Source organism: Lepus europaeus, chromosome 2 (assembly GCF_033115175.1).
Source record: "Lepus europaeus isolate LE1 chromosome 2, mLepTim1.pri, whole genome shotgun sequence".
In the NCBI taxonomy this organism is placed as follows: Eukaryota; Metazoa; Chordata; class Mammalia; order Lagomorpha; family Leporidae; genus Lepus; species Lepus europaeus.
This window is the reverse complement of record NC_084828.1, coordinates 63,335,936-63,340,207: the sequence shown is the minus strand read 5'-3', so window position 1 is coordinate 63,340,207 and position 4,272 is coordinate 63,335,936.

Here is a 4,272-nt window from a genome sequence, read left to right as displayed (position 1 = left end):
TGTGTGTAAATATAAATTCACACATATACATGTACAGCCGTATCTTGGGCCTCTTGTGAAGAGAGGCAGTGGCCATGGGCCCCCAGGTTAAGAACCCTTGCATAACTAAATTGTTTTTCCAACAGAAAGCTGAGCTATAACTTGCAGTTTCGGAAATATGGCTGTAAATAAAGCCTTGAAACAGCTTTCAGTGCTTAAATATTTCAAGCATCTATTAACTTGTCATGGTTTTAACACCTTTTCCCCCTCTCTTTGCCTGTTTCCTCCATCTAGTCACACCCCCCATATACACATACATCTGCACATATAAATGTACACATAATTGCTCATGTGCACATGCACACACATGCAAATCTTAGATCACATAGCTGGAATAAGACAAATCACTGGACCACTGGGTCCAGTCCCTCCTAAAGCCCTGGTTCCGCATCCTGACTGCTGCTCAGTCCCAGTACCTCGGGCTCCCGCGTCAGAGCACTTCCAGGGCATATTATCTCTGTAGGACGGGGCTCACATTCCGGCTTTTGTTGGTTTCTTTCAGGCATATGCTGTTCCAGAATAACCATGGAGACAGGTGGCGGCACAGCCCAGGGTCCCTGACCTTTATTTTCCCAGGCTTCAGTGACCCATCTGCAGCAGGTGTCTCTCTTTGATAGGCAGCTTCTGCCTCCCACCACAAGGCAGTGCTTCCACATGTCAATCCCAGCTGCAGTCAGAGCTCTAGCTTGGCTCCTGGTGGCCGGGCTGAATGCACTGTGCCCCCACCATGGAGCAGCTTAGTGGGAGTGCTGGGAGGAAACGTAGTTGCTGCCACAACTGAATTATGCAGGTGCTTTCTCTGTCGGTTTGCTCTGCAGTTCCTGCCGCTAAGCAAAATGCCTGCGGTGAACTCTCTTTTCTCCTTCACATGTCGGAAGACGATCGCCTGTTTGAACTGTTTCCAAATAACAGCCGCTCACAGGAGGCTCCCTTGAATTATGTCCCCCTAAGAAATATCTGTAGGAGTTCTAACCCCCAGAGTCTCAGAATGTGCCTTCATTTGGAGATAAGGTGCTGTGTTCATCAGCTTTTCGTTACTTCAACTCCTAGTATGGGAGAGGAGCTTCTGGGGTAGGAAGGTTTGGATTCCAGTGTGGAGGTTCACAGTTTGAAAAGAAGCAGCCCCACTAGTCTGCTAGGGCATGTGGAGGGTCCATCCTGTGGCTGATGAAGAAGCAGAGACTCTTGCCCTCTGTGTGCTCTCTCCTTACAGTGCTCTCAGGATTCCATCATGGGTTCCACTCCAACAGCCTGATCCACTCCAATCACTTTTCAAAGCCCCACTCTCAGACATTATAACGAGATAAAGGCTCTACCATAAGCCATCAACCGTTAGCATTAACCCATTAACATAAAACTTTGGGGTTCAAATGTCTGTGTGAGTTTGGAGGGCCAAGATCTGTTCAATCTGTAACAGGTGTTTACAGAGCTTGACAAATTAAAAGGAGATTAGCAAGATATCTAATCCAATAAGACTAATGTCTTATTAACAGGTGAAATTTGGCTCAGACACAGATACATGCAGAGAGAAGACAATACTAAGATTCACCAGGAGAAAAGAGTCATTGATAAACCAGGGAGAGAGATCCTTGCCTCAACAGAAGGAGCTGAGCCTCCTGCCACCTTCATGTCAGACTTCTAGCCTCCGAGTGGGAGTGAGACAGTAGGAATAGCAACCGTGCCCATGTCATGTCATCTGAATGGGAGGCCAAAGTGGGGAGCTGAGTGCTCCTGTCCCTCTGTGTGTGGCCACCTGGCAAACTGGAGTGTTGAATAACAGAAGGGCTGGACATCCATGATTGCCAATCCCTTGGGCCCTTGGGGTTCCAACTTCCTGTGGGCAGCATTCTGTGCTGCCAAAAGTATTTGCACACTCTCATGAACAAAGAAGGAAACAGAAGAGGAAGAAGAGCTGACACCACTCACTTCCTCTTTGAGGTGAAAGCGATTCTAAAGTAGGTTCTAGAATTGATTCTATTAACAGAGTTCTCTCACCCCAAATGCGAACATTTTCATTACACCCAACACTCAGAGTTGTTAAAATAGATTTTCTGGGTTTTACCCTAATGAATGGTAGCCTGTGGACCACTGACTGTCATTTTTTAAAATCACATTGCACAGTTAGAAATAAAAACAGTAACATAGGGTCTCGGAGGTGTTTAATCTCATCTTTTTGTGAAGATGCCCTGAGAGGGGCCAGGATTTGACCAAGGTCATACAGCAGGAAGGTAAAGACCAGAGCCTGAAATCCACATATTTTGCCCTCTTCTCCAGAAGTCCCATCACCCCCAGTGATGTCAGTGTCACACCTACTATGAAATCTTGTAACTTGGAAATTGTTTTTTTTCATTCACACCACACCACCCTTCTTTCATATAAGAAATAGAGAGTTGAAAGGTCACAAAGTCCTCATGAAATCATCCAGAAGAATCAACAAAATAGCCAATGACAAAAAATCTGTGTTTCTTTTTTTTTTTTTTTTTGACAGGCAGAGTTAGTGAGAGAGAGAGGGAGAGAGGGAGCGAGAGAGAGAGAGACAGAGAGAAAGGTCATCTTTCTGTTGGTTCACCCCCAAAATGGCCACTAAGGCCGGCACGCTGCACCAATCTGAAGCCAGGAGCCAGGTGCTTCCTCCTGGTCTCCCATGTAGGTGCAGGGCCCAAGGACTTGGGCCATCCTCCACTGCCTTCCCAGGCCACAGCAGAGAGCTGGACTGGAAGAGGAACACCCAGGACAGAATCCGGCGCCCCGACCGGGACTAGAACCTGCTGTGCCGGCGCCACAGCTGGAGGATTAGCCTAGTGAGCCGTGGTGCCGGCCAAAATGTGTATTTCAAAACCCAGATTTCTCATGAACACGGCTTTTTTTTCCCATCAGATGAAACTGAATTTCTCTCTCTTTTTTAATCTCTGTTTTTCTCATTGTGCCTAGTCCTTGCTATCTCGATCCATTTGAAATAGTTCTTTCCCTATATTAGTCATCTTTTAATGCTCGCTTTTCTAGCAAATGAAACTCTGGATATTGTGGTTTGATCTTTATTTTTAAACCCTTAGTCCTTCACCCTTATCATCATTCACTTTTCCCATCATGTTCAATGAGTTATACTATTAATTATTTTTTTTCAGTTTCCAATGGGTTTGCTATTGCATATGCCACAGTTTTCTCCCGGATGAGAGAACATTCAATTCACACAATAGTGCCATCACTTTTATTATTCTTCCTGTCACTGAGGCGACAAATGACCAATAACCAACAATAAGACTTTTATTGACGGCCCTGGAGAGCTGTCCTAAAGATGGCTAAGAGCTTCTGCCACTGTGTGCTTCCATCTTGGATGTATCTTCTGGGATCCATGGAACAACTTTGAGTCCCTCATTTCACAGTTGACATAAGTGGGCCAGGTAGCTGATGCTAGATTCAAACCAAACTCCAAATCTCTGCCGCCCAACCCACCAGCTTTTCTACTGCCCAGTAAATCCCAGGAATTCTTCCTGAACTTCCCAAGTCCATATCAAGGACTGCTGTAATCCTGAGCCCACTCTGTTGGGCTCAGGAGTGTAGAGGAAGGGGAAAATCATGATTCCAGGCTCAACGATGTGAGTTTACACAAGTTTCATAACCTGGTTGATTAGTTCCAAGTTGCTTTGATTCAAACCTTTAAGAAGGCTTCACAAACTCTTCCATATACCAGGATCCAGAAGCTGCCAGCAGGATCCTGCACATGGATGGTCTCTGGTATTAGTAGTGGGCAAGTAATTACCTGCCATCTGCCTCAGTTTTCCCCTATGTAAAAGAGGATACTGATAGAAGCTGCATCATTCTTGCATTTTTTGGAGATTTTCATGAGATAATGCATGCAAATAGCATAATATTCACAACTCAATAAATATTAATGATTCTTATTTGAACTACCAATAGGGAGATAACATTTGATCATGGTTTAATAAATGTTTACAAGGAAATGTCAAAGAGTAATTAGTGCAACGACTACAATTGTAGTATGGTGCAGCGGAAATAAACTTAGGCTATAAATTAGGAACTCTGAGTCTTAGATTCAGTTCTGCCAGTAACAAACCAATGTGGCCAGCCAGGGAGAAGCTGTTTCACCTCTGTGGATTTCAATTTCTCAATCTAATTCTAAGACCTAAGTAGAAGAAAGGAGTTCCCTGAGAAATAAACTTCACTGGCTCACAACCAAAGCAACCCCATCGCAAGCCAGAAGAAGATGAACCC